Here is an 18,923-nt window from a genome sequence, read left to right as displayed (position 1 = left end):
GGGGGCCCCTCTTCATCGCGGTGCGCGGGCCTCTCACTATCGCGGCCTCTCTTGCTGCAGAGCACGGGCTCCAGACACACGGGCTCCAAACACGCAGGCTCAGTAGTTGTGGCTCATGGGCCTAGTTGCTCCACAGCATGTGGGATCTTCCCAGACCAGGGCCCGAACCCGTGTCCCCTGCATTGGCACGCAGATTCTCAACCACTGCGCAACCAGGGAAGCCCATCCACTTTATTTTTAAATGACTCATCCTTAAGTTTTCAACTTAGGTAGCATTTTCTCCACAAAGCCCTTCAATAACCCCAGGTAAGGCATTGTGCCTCTCCCATACCATCCTATACATACTTCTATCATAATACAAAAAATTTTGCTGAAGTCTTGTCTTTATAGCAGACACCCCAACCAGCACGTAAGATCCTCAAGTATGGGGTCCAGACTGTCTTATGACTAGGTATCCATCTTTTACTGATTCAGATAACTGAAACCCTGCCTAACTATTGCCCTGTTTTCCTTGTCTCATATTTCAGTTCATGTAGGTCTTGGGCCCTTCTCTGTTCCTTTATCCCTCCCTTCTCCCCATCTCTTTCAAGACCAGTGCCCAATCCCCATTCAGCTAATACTTGTTCACAAACCCCCTTTCTTTACTGCCAATACTTCCTTTACCTCCTGATCTGATCCTTCCTCTCCTCTCTGCCACCCAACCAATTCCTGGATATTACCATTTAAGATAAATACTCCAACTATATTAAAGGGTATTAAACCAAATGGACCAAGATGATTGATTAATTCCCAAACTACTTGAGTTAGTAACAGAGTCATTTCCATATTATAGATAAAAATAATGATATCAAGAAGAATGGGGTAATTCAAATCAAGAGAGCATCTCACCTATCAATTAATCAAACTTTTCAACTTCTTAAACTGCATCACCTCGAGTTATAAACTTGGTCACAATTCTAGCTTGTTCCATGTTCTAAAACAAAGCACACAAAACTAAGCTATGCTTTGTAAATGAAAAGGGTATCACACTCCTTCATTACCTTGGATATTAACTCCAAATTGTTTTTTAAATAGAGATACTGTATCTGTTGAGCCACATATAGTATCTTTCATGTTGTTTTCTTATACCTATCACAGATAATGGCAATGTGATTAGCAGGGGATAGGAATAGTAGCCACATCCCACAGCCATTGGCAGTTACAATGTTGGGTATTAGTTGCTATCATTCCCTTAATTAGCTATTAAAGGGCCTTACAAGGCCCAAATCCACAATCTGAAGCACCTCTCTAACCTCTGAGCAAATCAACCCTAAGTATATTATCAACCTAGACCACACTTAAAATATTCAATCTGCTATAAAGAAATGGAAACAAACATACAATAAATGCTTTGCTTCAATGATCTGAATTCACAGTGATATTTTTCCCTACAGTAAAAATTATCTGTTATCTATATTGTAGTATCTATATTACAAAAATGAACTGTTCTCAAAAAAAGGAGATAAGAATACAATATCAGAGAAAGCAGCACAGCACTATTACCTCTAAATTATCTTTAACTTAGCTGTAAAACGTTAAGCAAGTTAGTCATCTGCTACTTCATCTGTAACAAATTAATCTATTTTAATTTGTCAAAGAGTGATAAGCAAAAATGTGGTACAATTTTTCATTCATTACTTTAAATCAAAGCAAAGTAATCAACTTAAATAAGCTTTATAACTGAAACAGTTAGCTAAATGCAGTACCCAAAGAGTATTTAATAAAGAATAGGGTACAAAACATTCAATAGTTAAAAAAAAAAAAAAAAAAAAGATGCGTAACCTTGCACTAATGGGTCATCAGCCATTCTGAATAAAAAAATTCCTTCCTCTCTTAAATAGATAATTAAAAAATTTTTTTCTTAACAATGCTGAACACTGTTAAATTACACATTACTCATTAAATTACTCAAACCTCATTACTCTATGGTTGGAAATGATGTGATACATGGTCTGAACAACTTAGTTTACTTCTGTAGGACTGTATACACTGCACACCCTCCAAATACTAACTGCTGAACCAGATGAACCGACATATGTTACTTGGTATACAGTAGGTCTTATTGAATCACTTAAGGCCAGGTGGCTGACTTCAGAACCACATGCTGAGATACAGCCGGTGATGTGCACTTTCACCCTGTCCCCCATCCCATTCCACTCCGTAGAGCTATATTACTTTCTGTCACTTTGTTGCCAGGTCCCCCTCTTCTGCTGTCAGTTCTGGTGCTTACGGTCCATTACTGTTACTGATCTCCTTTGCCATTCTCCATCTAGCTACATCCAACTGCTAACACTTCTTTTTCTGTTTCTCCATCATTTTTATCTCTTTTCCTGCTCTTCTCAGCTACCAGAAAAAAAGAGATCTACTTCACAGCCATAGTCAGCCAATTGATACACTCCTTTCCTTCTAAATAAAATAGAATCAAAGCAGGTGGGGATGATCTTTGGCTTTTCAGAACTCTTTTCATCACAGTCTGATATCCAGAGGTTCATTCACTGTTACAAAATATGCTTTATGGTTTCTTTTACTTCTAACTTTGGAGTTACTGCAGATACTTGGTCTACAGACAATTTAAGTTTTTACAACTACAGTATTTTAGGGTTAAAAAAGTAACAGAAGACAAGGTGGCTACTTTCTTAACCCTTAAAAAATTTACCCAAAAAAACCTGCAAAATTTTCTATTAAGATCAGACCTTAAGGGGAGTTCCCTGGCAGTCTAGTGGTTAGGATTCTGGGCTTTCACTGCCATGGCCCGGGTTCAATCCCTGGGAACTGAGATCCCACAAGCCATGTGGCACAGCCAAAAATAAAAAAAAATCAGATCTTAAATGAATAGTGCTCCAAAGAAGATATACATATGGCCAAAAAGATGCTTAATATCATGAAAAGATGCTTAATATCACCAACCAGTAGGGAAGTCAAAGCCACCAAGATACTACTTCACACCCATTAGGATGGCTATTATTAAAAAAAATAATAAGAGAGAAAATGTGCTTGGTGAGGACGTGGAGAAGTGTTGGTGACGATGCAGAGAAAATGGAGTCTCCATGCATTGCCAGTAGGAATGTAAAATAGTGTAGCCATTGTTGTTAATAATACGTCAATACTTAAAAAAATAAACATAGAATTAACACATGATCCAGCACTTCCACTTCTGGGTATATAACCAAAAGAATTAAAGCAGAAGACTCAAACAGATATCTGCACACTCATGTTCATAGCAGCATTATTCAAAATAGCCAAAAGGTGGAAGCAACTCCAGCATTCACAGACAAATGAATGGATAAACAAATTGTAGTCTATATATACAATGGAATACTATTCAGCCTTAAAAAGGAAGAACATGGGCTTCCCTCGTGGCACAGTGGTTGAGAGTCCACCTGCCGATGCAGGGGACACGGGTTCATGTCCCGGTCTGGGAAGATCCCACATGCCACGGAGCGGCTGGGCCCGTGAGCCATGGCCGCTGAGCCTGCGCGTCCGGAGCCTGTGCTCCGCAACGGGAGAGGCCACAACAGTGAGAGGCCTGCATACCGCAAAAAAAAAGGAAGAACATTTTAACACATGCTACAACATACATGAACCTTGAAGACACTATGCTAAGCAAAATAAGCCAGTGAAAAAAGGACAAATGTCATATGATTCCACTTATATGAGGTATCTAGACCAGAAACAGAAAATTCAAAGAGAAAGTAGATTAGTGGTTGCCCAGTGCTGAGGAGAGAGGGGAATGGGGAGTTAATGTTTAATGGGTATGGAGTTTCAGCTGGGAAAGATGAAAAGATCTGGAAATGGATGGTAGTGACAGCTGCATAACAATGTGAATGTACTTAATTCCACTGAAATGTACACTTAAAAATGGTTAAAATGACTAATTTTATGTTATGTATATTTTACCACAATTTTTAAAAAAAGGAATGAAAAGTAAAGTTGACATAAGTTAGCTTATTTCACTTGCTACTTAGTTATCCACGGCCACTGTACAAACCCAATCTGACCCTAAAACAGACAGCTCAAGTTATGTTCAGCTGAGTAAATAGTGCTTAATTTTGTTTGCACTAATGAAAAGCTTGGAAACATCTCTACATATCTGAAGACATCAGATTATCCTCATAGAGGTCTGTCTGGGAAAGCTGAGAAAAATAGGCTGTCAATAAAAAAGATCTCTCAGGCTCACACAAAACACTGAGTAAATATTCCTGAGATTTTTAAACACTGATGCCTATATCCTTGCTATTCCAAGATATACCAATGCATTCCTGCCTCAGGGCCTTTTCCTAGCCTAAAACACATACCCACATACCTGCAGAGCTCACTCTCTGATTTCATGCAGATCTCTACTCAAAAGTCCTCTTATCAGAGAGGCAGGTTTTGACCACCCTATTTAAAACAGCATCCTCCATCATTCTCTCTCCCCTCAATGTGCTTTATTTTTCTTCATAGCCCTTATCACTACTTGATATATCTACTTGCTAACTGTCCTTCTCTATCCGCTACACTGTAAATTTCAGAACAAAGACTGCCCATTTTGTTCACTATTGGAAGCCCAACAACTAGAACACCACCTGGCACACTGAAGTAGGCACATAAATACCTGTTAATGGAATGAGTGGGTGCATGGTTACGGTTTCATAGGTCATGCTGCCCTCTTGGTGTTGGTGCTGTTCTACCATTTATCAGCTTCACAACAGCCACTGCTTCTAAGCCATCCAGAGCATTCCTGGTTTAGGCTTAAGTGGAAGGAACACTTAAAGAGTCAGATAGAAGCCTGGTACCAGTATGTCAAAAAACTGCTCCCTGACTTATTTTCTAAATACATCAAATGAATACAGTATATCTGTCCCTCACAATGAGGGATAAAAAACAAGCACGAAGAATACACCCCTAACACCGCTTTAAGACAAAGATACCGTGGATTGCATCACATTTCACCTGTTTTGATAAATGGTACAAGGCACTCGCTAGCCTGAAAACCAAAGGATTTTCCCTCTGCAACTTTTCAGAGGATTTGGGGAAACAGACAAAGGCAACAAGACTGTCAATAAATATAGCCAAAAATTAAGTAACCAATTACTTGGCATAACAAATACACGCTCTGGAGCACTAGAAGAGTATGTTAAATCTCTGGATGAGGGAAAGAGAAGACTGCCTCCAAAATATACCTAACTTTATTTCAAAGTCAAAAGTATTCAATTAAGAATTCATCCCAGTGAAATGTCCCAGCAGCGCCCATGCATGTTACAAGTTTGGGGAGCATTTTATAACTGCACTTTAATCTTCTGTCTACAGCGAATGTCTTCTGGTAAAGGTTTGGCAGGTGATGATCATTTTCGTAGAAAAATCTTCAACCAGAGAACCACCAAACCTCCCCACCTGAGAAAGCTTAGAAAGGCCCATTACGCTACAGTCTCTAGGCTCCCGGAACCCCAAACGTCCAAGAGTAAGGAGACTCATCCAGGGAACACACGTGTCCTGCCCCGCCTCGGAAGTGGAAATGGCAGGTGTAAGCGGCCCATCAGCGGGGTCCTGTACACAGGGCAGAAGTGTCCGCAGGAAACGCGGCGCCAGCGACCCCCGCCCGAGACGAACCAAGGCCAGCCTCTTCCTCAGATTCCGGCCCGGGCCTGCCCCCCGGGAGTTCACAACCCGGCAAACGCAGGTCCTACCTGAGCTCTGCCCCCAGCTACAGGGCTGTGGGGGGAGGCGGGAGGAGGCGTGGCCTTCCAGCTCGCCAGCCGAACTCCCTCGTGCGGTTGTTACGACTTTCCCTCTCCGGATCCGCGCCCCGAACAAGTTCCAGTTGCACTTCCGGGGTCCGCAGGAGACTGAAACGTCATTGCGCACACGTCGGCGGCGGCCGCGACAAGCCGGAAGGAGGCGGGGCGTGGTCGCTGGTTCGGTTCTTGTGGCGGTAGGTGAGCAGGGAGAGAGAGGCGTGCGGGAGGGAGGGAGGGATTGTCCTGTTATGTCCCTGTGGGCTCTCTTCGCCTTTCCTTCGCCCTTTCTTCTGAAGTCAGGGACACCCCTTCCTGGGTGACTTCAGAGTATGGGGCCACCGTGAAGCCTCGTTCTCCAAGCGGAGTTTAAAAACAGTTGGGAGAGTGCCCATGCCACTAATTGCTCACTCTCCCACACATGGTTTATCCCGCTTCACCTGGTCCCTTCAACTCCAGAAAAGACAGAGGGTGGAAAAGTCTAGATTTAGAAGATTAAATTTACCTGTAAGTAATGACTTAAGTGAAGTAGGTACTCATTTTCGTATCTACTGACTGCTAATAGGATAGATTGGAAACAGCTGTGTAAAGCTAGGATCACATCGCTAACAGTGGGTTGGATCTAAACTCAGCCTTTACGGTAAAAATCCCTGAGAGTAAAAATTACTCATGAAAATCCCCTAAGTGGCCCACAAAGTGCAGGATACGTGATGTTAAGTATAAACTCTAGGTCTTTAATTCTTACGCACACTTGAATGTGAGACCTCTTAGCTAGTTTATATGTTTTCATGAAAAGGGAGTTTGTAGATATCTGTAATTTAAACAATCCTGATAAATCCGAGGGGCAACACTTAGTTTTCATCTTGCTTAACCATTCACCAGCATTTGACACAGTTCATCACATCCTCCTTTTTGAGACTTGAAACGCTTTCTTCATTTGACTTTTGTGAACTCACAGAGCTCTTTTGATTCTTCTTTGCTAGACCCTGCCTCATTTCTTAGCGTGTCCCAGCTCTCTTCCCCTCTTTAGCCACCTTTATTCCGCAGGTAATCTCATTCTTTCCTTCACTGTCTTTTATATAGCATCACTATGCTGATGGCTTCCAAATAACCATTTCCAGCCATGATTTCTTTGATTTCTATACTAACGTATGTAACTTCTTAGTCAACATATCTACTAGGATATTTAACATGCATTTCAAACTATTTTCTGTTTCCAAAACCTGTTTCCCTCTTGCTGTTGCATATCTTTACATCTCAGTAAATGGCATATTGATTCTTAGAATTGTTCAGGTCATAGTTTGATTCTTCTTTCTCTCAAGTTTCACATCCAGTCAGTCCCTCAGCAAAATCTATTGGCTCTTTTCAAAAGGTATCCTAAATCTAACCAATTCTCACCACCTCTACAACTACTATGCTAGTCCTCACTGGATGCTCTAATTGTTTCTTAATTGTTCTACACGCTTCTGTTCTTACTTTTCTACAATCTAGTCTCCACTTGTAATAGATGAATTGCCAGAAGCTCTCTGTGGACTACTTTAGGCATTAAAACTCATGGACTAATTCGAGAATTAAAACTCCAAGTGGTTCCATTGCTTGGGGTGGGGCACACTTTTGTGACTGCTACCTCCAGGAGACCTACCAGCTTCTCACTTTGAAAATCAGATAAAAATTCTCTTTTGACAGTGGGAGAGGAAAAGTGAGCATTTTCAAATATACCCAGAGCTCTCTATTTTCCTTAATAGAATCTGCCTTTAAGGGAGACTATTACCAGAGCCTAACCAACTGGGGGGTTACCAACCTAGTGGAATGAAAATACTCAACTCCAGACCACTCTAGCCTTTGAAGTGGAAGGAAAGTGGACAACATGCAGAAACAGAAGGGGACACTAAGCAGAGAGATGAAAACATTAAGAAGGAATCAACAGGACATGCTGGAAATCCAAAACACAGGAACTGAAATGAAAAACACCTTTGGTAGGCACATAAGTAGACTGGATACAACCAAGGAAGGAATCTAGAGTGAGGATATGTCAATAGAAACTTCCAAAACTGAAAAGAAAAAAGAATGAAAAAGATGAAACAATATCCAAGAAAAGTAGGGAAATTACAAAAAGTTTAACGTATGCATAGTGGGAATGCTAGAAGGAGAAGAGAGAAAAGGAACAAAGGAACTATTTCAAGTAAGGACAGAATTTTCCAAAATTAATGACACATTAAAACCCACAGATCCAGGAAGCTTAGAGGACTCTAAAATGGATAAATACTAAAAAATTACACTTGGGCATATATAATCAAACAGCAGAAAATGAAAGGCTATGAGAAAATCTTGAAAGAGGTCAGAGGGGAGAAAACCAATGTTGCCTACAGAGAAAAAATAAGATATGAATTACATTGAAATTTTCTTCAGAAACTATGCAAAAAGAAAATGGAATGCTATATTTAAAGTCTTGAAGACCTAGAATTTGATATCCAGTGAAATTATCCTTAGAAAATAGAGGAAAAATAAAGACTTTCTCAGACAAACAAAAATTGAGGGAAATTGTCACCAGTGGACTTGCCCTGCAAGAAATGTTAAAAGAAGTTCTTCAAAGAGATAGAAATGTTATACATCAGAAATTTGGATCTACGTGAAGAAAGTGTTTCTGAGAAGGAATAAACGAAGGTAAAATATTTTTTTAAACTTCTCTTAATTAATGTAACAGATAACACTGTTCAAAATAATATCAACATTGTGTTCTTTGATTATAGCTTATGGGTAAGTGAAATGAATGACAGTAGTGTTATAAAGGACAGGAGGGAGAAATTGAAAATACTTCGTACTTTCACTACCCACGAAGCATTATAGTGTTATTTGAAAGTGGACTTAGGTAAGTTGTAAATGTATATTGCAAATTCTAAGGCAACCATTTTAGAACATCCAAAAAAAAAGTTTTAATTGGTATCTTAAGAGAGGATGGAAACTGGAATCATAAAATGTTTAATTAAAATCAGAGAAGGCAGAAAAAGTGTGGAAGACCAAAAAAAAAAAAAAAAAGAAGAATGAATGAAGAGAAGCAATGAATAGAAAACATTTAAAATGATTTAGATCATATTGGATTTTCAAATAACTAAGACTGAGACATTCCAAAATTATCCTAATGTAAACAGAAAAGCCATAATGCATGCCTAGCTTATAATCTAGGGGTAGGGTAAAACATCTGACAAAGAAGGTTTAGATTGTAGTATTACAAGAAAAATTAGGATTTCTGCTTATTTCCCCCCACCCCCAAGGACCACATATTCAATATATGTCATATTATGACATAAATATGTGTGTGTATGTATAATATAAATAAGAGAAACTATGAATTTTAAAACATGTCAAATAATTATGTAAAAATCATGTTTTCAAGTTTGAAATGGTACTTCCTCATTGGAATATTAGGACTGAGTAATTCTTCAATCTCTTCTTGGTACTTTTATGAACTTTCCCTTCCAGTTTATATCTCAATTCTGAACTCTTTTTTTTTTTTTTTTTTTGCGGTACGCAGGCCTCTCACTGTTGTGGCCCCTCCCATTGCGGAGCACAGGCTCCGGACCCACAGGCTCAGCGGCCATGGCTCATGGGCCCAGCCGCTCTGCGGCATGTGGGATCTTCCCGGACCGGGGCACAAACCCCGTGTCCCCTGCATCAGCAGGTGGACTCTCAACCACTGTGCCACCAGGGAAGCCTGAACTCTTTTATTCCTGGTTCTCCACAATTACTTCTTTAAGCACAAAATTTACTCTTAACTCTTTTTCATTCTAATCCTCTTATACACTGATGTCTGTATTGTAGGCAACCTGATTATTCCCAAATACCCTCAGAAACTTATTCCACCTCCCAATATTCACTGGAACTTGATATATTTAATGTTGAATATGGTCAGTGGGCTTTTAAGATATATTCCCACATCCTTATAATGAGCTTTCTTTCTTACACACACACACACACACACACACACTACATTCCTATAGTAAACCTGAGCTGTGAGTACAACTATATGATGAGTTCTGTGAGTTCTCCTAAGAGAGAGAGAAAAGACAAGTAATAGAGACTGATCCCAAGCTAATTCATTGTTGGAATCATTAGGACTTAAAGAGCTATAAGTATATAACTATACTTAATGACTTAAAGGAAAAGAATACTCACAATGAATGAAAATACAGGAATTCTCAGCAGAGACGTAAAATTTATAATAAAGAACCAGATGGAAATTCTATTACAAAACAACAAAATATCTGAAATTTTTTAAAATTCACTTGATGGGCCTAACAGAAGAATGGAGATTGTGAAGATAGAGTCAGTGAACTTGGTCATATATAACACAAAAATAGCATACCTATGCACAAGAAAGTCAAACTTCTGTGAACCAGCAATAAAGAGAAAATCTTGAAAGCTGCAGGAATAAAATGACACATTCATATAGGAGAACAGTGAGCCAAATGATCAGAACTTGGGTCTTCTCATCAGAAACAGTGGAAGCCAGAAGAGAGTGGACCGTTTTTGAAGTGCTGAAAGAAAAAGACAGTCAATCCAGAATTCTGTATCTAGTGAAATATCCTTCAAGCGTGGTGAAATAAAAAGTTATAGGTAAAAGGCTTTATCACAAGCAGATCTGCACTACAAGAAATGCTAAAGGAAGGGAAATAAAATCAAATGGCAATTCAAATCTTCAGGAAGAAAGAGCATCAAAAGTAGCAAATATCTCAGTAAATATATGTTTTACCTCTAAATTTCATTAAAATACATATAACTTTAAAATACAAAAATTGTAACATTGTCTACTAAGGCTTATATAGTACATATAAAAGTTAGCTATACCATAAAGGGCAGGATGGGGTAAGTAGTGAATGTACCTTTATACTCTATAGAAAGTTAAGGATATACATTTTAATACTTAGAGTAACCACTAAAAGAAATGCAAAGAAATGTAAAAAGCCAATAGATAAAATATATAAGAATATTCATAGCAGTTTATTTACAATAGCCCCAAACTATAAATAATCCAGGTGTCCATCAGACAGTGGCATAAACAAATTTTTGTATATTCATGCAACAGGCTACTAAACAATGGAAAGGAAGAAGCCACTAATACCTGGAACAACATGAATGAACCTCAGAATATTAAGCTGAGTGAAAGAAGCCTTGCACACAAAAAAGGTATGCTGGTTATAATTTCATTTATATGAAATTCTAGAACAGGCAAAACTAATCTATGGTGGAAAAACTAGATCAAAAACACTAAGTTTGGAAGATACCTGGCTTGTTCAAACAGTTCTAAGGGGGCCAAAGTGGCTGGAAAGAAGAAAACAAGAGTAGTACAAGAGGAAAGAGGGATGTGTGAATGAGGGATCATGTAGGCTATTGTTAAGACTTTTTACTCTGAATGAAAAGGGGAGTCACTGTAAGTAGAGGAGAGACACTATCTGATTGTAAAAGGGTCTCTCTGGCTGCTTTAAGAATTGACTGTAAGGGGTCAGTATAGAACTAGGCAGACAATTTGGGAGGCTATTTTGTTCATCTAGATGAACAGTGATGGTGACTTGGACTCAATAAGTTTTAGCTCTTAATGTTATTTAAGTTCAAGATAGGTTTTCCGTCATTGAATTTTTAAAAATATTCAGATATAATATATTTAATTTTCAAGAAATATCTTATTTTCTGATTGCTTATTTTACATAGTAGAATGTTCTTTTATGTTTACAATATCATCTGAAAATTCTTTTCTTCTGTTTCCTCAACCATCTCTCTTTCCTCTAAGGTTGGTTATTCTGTTTATTGTCATCCTTGTCTTTGATTGATTTTCTGCGAATATCTGGTGATCGCTGATTTTCTGTTTAGGTCTTTGTAAAATGGGTTATGTTGATTACTTTAGAGGTAACTAGAATGTTTTTCCTTCCAATATTTTATCATGAATATATACAAACATAAAGAAAGTTAAAATAATAGTACAGTGGACATGTGTCCTCACTACCTAGACTCTCCTGTTAACATTTTATTATACTGTACTAGCTTTGTCATATAGCTGTTTACATATTCATCTTCTGTTGAGCCATTGATTTATCTTTTTTTTAAAAAAAAGCATTTCAAAGTAAATCATGGCATTAATTTTTCCTGTAGTTGTGTAAGTGGAGGTTTTCTAAACAGGAGGGAAAAATGAGGCTCTGAGTCAGTAGATAGGGCTTTTCCTAGTCGCAATTACCTTAAGGATATAGGGGTGGAAAATAGAAAGGTAAGCTGAAGTCTCTCACAGTTATTAAACTAAGACGGGTTTTATTCTTGAGGAGAATTTCCCTCCTGGTCTTTCTGTCTCCCTCCCCGCAACCCCCAGTCAATTTTGTATCTTTTTCAGAGAAACAGTGTAACCTCAAGCTTTGCTATGTGATACTTTTCTCCTATATCATTTATTTGTTTAGATGTTAAGATTTAGCTGTTTGTGATTTTTATTTATTTATTTATTTTATTTATTTATTTTTGCGGTATGGAGGCCTCTCACAGTTGTAGCCTCTCCCGTTGTGGAGCACAGGCTCTGGATGCGCAGGCTCAGCGGCCATGGCTCACGGGCCTAGCCGCTCCACGGCATGTGGGATCTTCCCGGACCGGGGCACGAACCCGTGTCCCCTGCATCGGCAGGCGGACTCTCAACCACTGCACCACCAGGGAAGCCCTGTTTGTGATTTTTAAAAACCAAATAACAGCAGTTTAAGCAAGATAGAAGTTTATTTCTCACACACATAAGTGTAGGTACCCCAGGACTAGTTTTCCAATCATCAGTGAACCAGGCTTCTACATTTTTGTGGTTCTGTTGAGCTCAATATGTGCCATCTACAACCAATGAACGTGGCTGCTCTAACTCTGGACATTATGCCCACCTTCCAGCCAGAAGGAATAGTCCTTTAAGAATTTCCCAGCCAGAAGTTGCTCACACCATTTTTGTTTATATCTTATATGTCAGTACTTAGACATACAGTCACACATAACTACTAATGTCAGATTGAAATTATAATAGAGTAATCACAGTTTGGGCACACAAAATGGAGTCAGATGGCCATTGAGGATATGGTCTCTGGTCTCTGCTTCACTGAGGACTTGAACTTTCTTTGAAATGTTCCAGGCCCAAGGACACCACCAGCCATATTCAGAACAACACTTGCCAGCTGCAACCTTATCGTCTCAAGGTCTCCCTTTGTAACTGTGCAACCATTTCAGACCCCAACCAATCCATGCTTACCAAGCACCCTCACTTCTTGCCAGCTCTAATCATAATTCTTGAAAAACAACTCATATAATTAACTGTGGCCTTGCAACTTTTTGCCTTTATAAGCCTCTCCCATTTTGTAGTCTGGTAGAACACAATTCAAGTGTTTGTTGAATCTGTGTTTCCCAGGCTGCAGTCTTTATTTCAATCAGGTCTCCATTTCTGAAACTTTGGTTAACACTACCTGCTATTAAGTACTAGGAAATGTTATGTTGATTCAAGGTGACCATGTGCTTCACAAGACAAAAGGGAGAATGGATGTTGCAGGTACAGCTAGCAGTCTTTGTTTTAGACCTCAACATCCATATTATTTCCAGGAAGACATTTCCCAGGCAGATCGCTCACTTTCTATAGGAAGCCATTCTCAGCATGTTAGCCTGAGGCAAAAGATTCCAGCCAAACTGTATCAGAGCCCAAGTTAGTTGTGTCTGTTCAGCTGACCTGTCTTGAACTGGCACTTCCCTCAGTGATTTTCAAAGTGTTATGGAATTACTTTAGGGATATTATAAGAAAGCAGATAGATACTGTCTAAATAACCTTCTTAACCTTCATATCTCTTTTATATTTTGGGTTTCCTGGAATAAGAATTCATCGGAAGAAAGCATTACTCTGTGGAAGTTTGAAAGCCATTATCAGTGTTCTCTGCCGATAGCAAAGGCTCTCTAGTTGACAACTATCAGAGCAAATTCTGTCTCTCCACTCTGTGGTCCTAGGCCCACTGTAGCCACCAGGGAACAGTTCAACTGAAATGACCCATCAACTCCATTCCTGTTGTTATTCTTAAAACTTCCTGGCACAGCATCAGATACCTGTTTGAAGGAAAAGCTTCTTCAGCCTCCCCTCTCTATTTGGCTTCAAGGTAACCAATTCAGCTTATAGATTTTATTGGCTAGGGTGAAACATCCTGAGCCTGTGTACCTCTTAACTGTACCAGTGCTTACCAGGTTAGAGCTAAAAACAGTATACAGCACAACACAATTCTTATGTGCAGTAACTTTATTTTCTGTAAATGATCTCATCTTGTTCTATAGCTCTTAATTTTGCTAAGGTAAATTTTACCAGGTAGAGTTAACCTTTTCCAATTAAAAAATTTTCTCTGCTATATGTTTACTCAATCCAATGAATAAACTTTCCATCAGGAATATAAATCATCTGACATTTGGCCCCCTTTCTACCTCTTAATTCTTGAGATAGTGTTGGGTGTAGGGGAAACTTATGTGTCCTTATGAATGTGGGGCAAGAAGCCTCTGTCCCTGTGCTGGGTTCTTGTTAGAACCCAAAAGACATTGAGGTTAAAAAAAAAAGTCACTGAGGTGACTTTTCTCCTCTCCTGTTACTGGGAATCCTACAGTAGGGTACATTGAGGTATGGGCTGGTCTGTCTCATCTGGTATTTTGGCCATTGTCTTAGTGTTCCTCACTACTCTCCAGCAGCATGGCCATTTGCCTCTAGTTATGAGGGACCTTCAATCTGTGGTCTTTGTCTCATGACACCAATCCTGGGACTGAAAAACTCATTGATGGAATGTTTCCAACAATACATCTCAATTGTATTCAAGGTGCATTATGGTTCTTAGATTAATTCTTTAAGAATATTAAATATTGCCCACTACTACTCATACCAAACAGTATCAACAAAAGATCATAAATTCCAAGCATGAGAGAATTTGTTTGCCAAAATAGAGAACTTATATTCTATAGACACACACACACACAAAATCATGGCCTTTTACCTTAACATCATACACAAAAAGTTCAAAATGGGTCATAGACCTAAATATAAATGGTAAAGTAATAAAGCTTCTAGGAGAAAACAGGGGAATAACTTCATATTCTTGGGAAAGGCAAAAATTTCGTAAATAGTGTAGAAAAAAAAATGAACCATAAAAGAAAAAATTGGTGGGCTTCCCTGGTGGCGCAGTGGTTGAGAGTCCGCCTGCCGATGCAGGGGACACAGGTTCGTGCCCCGGTCCGTGAAGATCCCACATGCCATGGAGCGGCTGGGCCCGTGAGCCATTGCCGCTGAGCCTGTGCATCCGGAGCCTGGGCTCCGCAACGGGAGAGGCCACAACAGTGAGAGGCCCGTGTACCGCAAAAAAAAAAAAAAGAAAAGATTGGTAAGTTGGACCACACAAAAAAATTGTCTTTCCTAGTGTGGAAACACTGCCTTATGTGCAGGGCAAAGGTGATCTGGGCTCCAGTATTTTCAATGCACCACACCTAAGATAGATAGAGCCTCCATTCCATTAGTTGGGCAGGGGGAGTGTTGCTGGAGGAGTCCTCACCTCTTGTTTCACTTGCCAAGGACTCAGCCTCTGCACCAGGTAGTTGACAATGGGATGAAAAACATTGAATGTTGCTCCTCACATATGTAGAAGGTTCTCAGGTTGGGAATTTGGGAGAGAGGGAACCCCATGTCATTGGCTGCAGCCCTCCAGAATGGAGTCTCTGCCTTGCTTGGAGCAGAGAGGGAGAGAGCAGTGTTAGTTTAAATACCACACACTCTAGCCTTTTTTTTACCAAATTTTCATAGATTTTCTGGAATAGATGTTTCTTGATGTGCTCTTTGCCTTTTGGACCATTTTCAGAGCCTTTAAATGGTATTTGTTTGTTCATTTGTTCTTTTAACTTTTCATTTTGGGAGCAGGTCAGTAGACTTTTTTACACTCTCATGCTGGAAGTCAGTACAGGGGTGCAATTTTGAACACGTAGATTCTCAATTCATTTCTAATCTATTTATTTTACTTTTGAGCCCATCTTTGATTCTCTATTTTTTATTTGTTATATTTCATTTATTAGTACCATGTAGTTGGGTTAAAGATGATGTGTTAAAGCTTGGACTCTGCTGTGCATTTTTTTCATTGATGTGTAATTGACATATAACATCATTAGTTTCAAGTGTACAGTATAATGATTTAATTTTGTATATACACACACGGTGGAAAATTCACATATAGCTTTATAGCTCACCCTCAGTATTCTTTATACCTAGCCTCAAATCATGTAGTGCTGTATTTACTATTGAAAAAAGTTAGTTTATAAGTAGACTCATCTAGTTCAGACACATGTGCAAGGGTCAACTTCTTGTGAAATCAACACAATAAGTCTAGCTACATCCTTCATACATAGTTACAATTTTTTTTCCTCCTGTTAAGAACTATTAAGATCTACTATCTTAGCAACTTTCAAATATGCAATACAGAATTATTAACAATAGTCATCATGTTGTACATTAACTACATGCCCCTGACTTTTTAATTTTATAAGTGGAATACATTTATTTTTCTGTCAGGATGTGGAGACTTTGGGAATTCCCTGGCAGTCCAGTGGTTAGGACTCTGTGCTTTCCCTGCAGGGGGCACGGGTTTGATCCCTGGTTGGGAAACTAAGATAGTGCAAGCTGCACAGCATGGCCAAAAAAAAAATGATGTAGAGATTTTATTTTTGTTATCTGTGTGCATACAAGTGTTCCTTTTATTTAAAAAATATTTTTATTGAAGTTAAGTTGATATATTAGTTTCAGGTGTACAGCTTATTGTTTCGGTATTTTTATAGATTATACTCTAATAAAACTTATTACAAAATAATGGCTACTATTCCCTGTGCCATACAATATATCCTTGTTGCTTAACTACTTTATACATAATGGTTTATATCTCTTATTCCATAACTCCATCTTGCCCCTCCCCCTTTCCTCTCCCCACTGATAACCCCTAGTTTGTTTTCTGTATCTGTTTCTGTTTTGCTGTATACATTCATTTATTTTATTTTTTAGATTCCACAAATAAGCAACATCATATATAGTATTTCTCTTTCTCTGTCTGACTTATTTTACTAAATATAATATTCTGTAGTTCCATGCAGCCTGCTGCAAATGACAGAATTTCATCCTTTTTTATGGCTGAGTAATATTCAATTGTATCTATTGATGGACACTTTGGGTTGCTTCCATATCTTGGCTATTATAAATAGTGCTTCGATGAACATTGGAGTGCATGTATCTTTTCAGATTAGTGTTTTCATTTTTTTCTGGATATATGCCCAGGAGTGGAATTGCTGGATCATATGGTAGTCCTATTTTTAGTTTTTTGAGGAACTTCCACACTGTTTTCCATAGTGGCTGCACCAATTTACATTCCCACCAACAGTGTAGCAAGGTTCCCTTTACTCTACTTCCTTGTCAGCATTTGTTATTTGTAGACTTTTTGATGATGGCTATTCTAATAGTTGTGAGGTGATATCTCATTGTGGTTTTGATTTGTATTTCTTTAATAGTTAGTGATTTGGGGCATTTTTTTATGTGCCTGTTAGCCATCCGTGTGTATTCTTTAGAAAAAAATGTCTATTCAGGTCTTCCACCCATTTTTTTTTATTGTGTTGTTGTTTGTTTGATATTGAATTGTATTATCTGTTTATATATTTTGGGTATTAACCATTGTTGGTCATATCATTTGCAAATATTTTCTCCCATTCAGTAGGTTGTCTTTTCATTTCATCTTCTCTTTGCAGTGTGTTTCTCAATGTGTTTCCTAAAAAGCTTTTTAAGTTTAATTAGGTCCCATTTGTTTAGTTTTGCTTTTACTTCTTTTACCTTAGGAGACAGAAAAATATTGCTACAATTTATATCAAAGAGTGTTCTGCCTATCTTCTCTTCTAGGAGTTTTTTTTTTTTTTTTTTTTTTTTGGTTTCAGGTCTTACATTTAGGTTTTTAAATGCATTTTAAGTTTACTTTTGTATATGGTGTGAGGAAATGTTCTAATCTAATTTGTCTACATGTAGCTGTCCAGTTTTTCCAGCACCACTTATTGAAGAGACTGTCTTTCCTCCATTGTATATTCTTGCCTCTTTTGTCATGGATTAATTGACCATAGGTGTGGATTTATTTCTGTGCTCTCTATTCTGTTCCATTGATCTATGTGTCTGTTTTTGTGACAGTACCATGCTATTTTGATTACTTTAGCTTTATAATATAGTCTGAAGTCAGGGAGGGTGATATCTCCAGCTTTGTTCTTTTTCTCAAGATTGCTTTGGCAATTCAGCATCTTTTTTAGTTTCATATAAATATTAGGATTATTTACTCTAGTTCTGTGAAAAATGTCATGGTTTTTTTTTTTTTTTTTTTTTTTGTGGTACGCGGGCCTCTCACTGTTGTGGCCTCCCCCATTGTGGAGCACAGGCTCCGGACGCGCAGGCTCAGCGGCCATGGCTCACGGGCCCAGCCGCTCCGCGGCATGTGGGATCCTCCCAGACCGGGGCACGAACCCGTGTCCCCTGCATCGGCAGGCGGACTCTCAACAACTGTGCCACCAGGGAAGCCCTGTCATGGGTGTTTTGATAGGGATTGCATTAAATCTGTAGAGTGCTTTGAGTAGTTTGGCCATTTTAACAATATTAATCCTTCCAATCCCAGAGCATGGGATATCTTTCCATTTCTTTGTATCATCTTCAGTTTACTTCATCCATGTTTTATACTTTTCAGAGTATAGGCCTTTCACCTCCTTGGTTAAATTTATTTCTAGGTATTTTATTCTTTTTGATGCAGTTTTAAATGGAATTTTCTTTAACTTTCTCTTTCTGATAGTGTATTATTAGTGTATAGAAAAGCAACAGATTTCTGTATATTAATCTTGTATCCACCAACCTTACCTACTTCACTTATTAGTTCTAATAATTTTTTGGTGGAGACTTTAAGGTTTTCTATATCACACCATCTGCAAATAGTGACAGTTTTACTTCTTCCCTTCTGATTTGGATGTCCTTTATTTCTCATTCTTATCTGATTGTGGTGGCTAGGTTTTCTAATACTGTGTTAAATAGAAGTGGTGAGAGTGGGCTTCCTTGTCTTGTTCCTGAATTTAGAGGAAAGGCTTTCAGCTTTTCACCATTGA

At 38.6% G+C, this 18,923-nt stretch overlaps 1 protein-coding gene and 1 long non-coding RNA gene across 11 annotated transcripts in view; one reads left to right on the top strand and one right to left on the bottom strand.

Annotated features, from left to right (window-relative positions):
* Positions 1 to 5,853, bottom strand: part of ARB2A (ARB2 cotranscriptional regulator A) — a 455,970-nt gene extending 450,117 nt beyond the window's left edge. For all 8 annotated transcript variants that reach the window (XM_082623477.1, XM_082623475.1, XM_082623478.1 and 5 more), the window contains exon 1: positions 5,706 to 5,853. The gene's annotated coding sequence lies outside the window, so the exon portion shown is untranslated. The remainder of the gene's footprint in view (positions 1 to 5,705) is intronic.
* The window catches only part of LOC309805526, a 57,018-nt gene continuing 43,945 nt past the window's right edge, over positions 5,851 to 18,923 (top strand). The window contains exons 1-2 of one of the 3 annotated variants that reach the window (XR_014294253.1): positions 5,851 to 5,954; positions 10,837 to 10,937. This is a non-coding gene — a long non-coding RNA (uncharacterized lncRNA). Of the gene's footprint in view, positions 5,955 to 7,526; positions 8,418 to 10,836; positions 10,938 to 18,923 lie in introns of those variants that run through there. The other 2 variants (XR_014294254.1, XR_014294255.1) reach the window with 2 other exon arrangements.

Source organism: Mesoplodon mirus, assembly GCF_964341445.2.
Source record: "Mesoplodon mirus genome assembly, chromosome: 5".
NCBI classification, from domain to species: Eukaryota; Metazoa; Chordata; class Mammalia; order Artiodactyla; family Ziphiidae; genus Mesoplodon; species Mesoplodon mirus.
The sequence above is the reverse complement of the archived record's forward strand: the minus strand, read 5'-3'. Positions and strand labels throughout refer to the sequence as shown.